This window comes from Plectropomus leopardus, unplaced genomic scaffold (assembly GCF_008729295.1).
Source record: "Plectropomus leopardus isolate mb unplaced genomic scaffold, YSFRI_Pleo_2.0 unplaced_scaffold24264, whole genome shotgun sequence".
Taxonomy (NCBI): Eukaryota; Metazoa; Chordata; class Actinopteri; order Perciformes; family Serranidae; genus Plectropomus; species Plectropomus leopardus.
In genome coordinates this window covers 3,945-4,560 of record NW_024626340.1, presented here as the reverse complement: position 1 = coordinate 4,560, position 616 = coordinate 3,945, and the positions used below count along the sequence as shown (strand labels likewise).

General features: G+C 37.7%; 1 non-coding gene across 1 annotated transcript; it reads right to left on the bottom strand.

Moving 5' to 3' along the window:
- Window positions 1-120: 120 nt before the first annotated feature.
- Window positions 121-192, bottom strand: trnam-cau. The gene has a single exon. It is a non-coding gene; the product is annotated as a tRNA-Met (tRNA).
- Window positions 193-616: the final 424 nt, after the last annotated feature.

The following is a 616-nucleotide window of genomic DNA, read 5'->3' as shown; positions in this document are numbered from 1 at the left end:
GAGTACATCCGGTCACTGAAACCAAAACATAAATGAATTTTGGTGAACAAAAGACTAAATATGGTTTAGAGGTTTTAGTCTGCTCCGTTAGTCAGTCGTGAGGGAGAAAAAAATAACGGCTAGCAGAGGATGGTTTCGATCCATCGACCTCTGGGTTATGGGCCCAGCACGCTTCCGCTGCGCCACTCTGCTGTCCGGAAGTATGAGGGAGCCACGTGACTATTTAAAGCTCAGTCAGCCTTTTTGGAGTTTTAAGTGTCGTGACGTGTTTATGTTCACGATCTGTTTAATGACCGTCGGAAATGTGAAAATCCAACAATAATTTCTGTTTTTGCAGTTTCTGGCTATGAAAACTTGTCATTTTGGCAATTTTTATTTTGGCAGGCAAACAGGTTTGGAGGGCATGTTTACTTGGGGAAAAAAGCAAATTCATTTAAAAGGAAAAAAAGCAGCAAAAAAAACCCCCAAAGAAACCCCACCAAAAATATTTTTTTTACAAAAAAAAAAGAAAGGAAAAATGTCAAGTAAATGTACACACTGCCAAATACATTTCTGAAGTAAATAAAAAAATGGCAATAATTTGTGAAGGGAAAAAATAATCCCAAAAAGGTTTTAA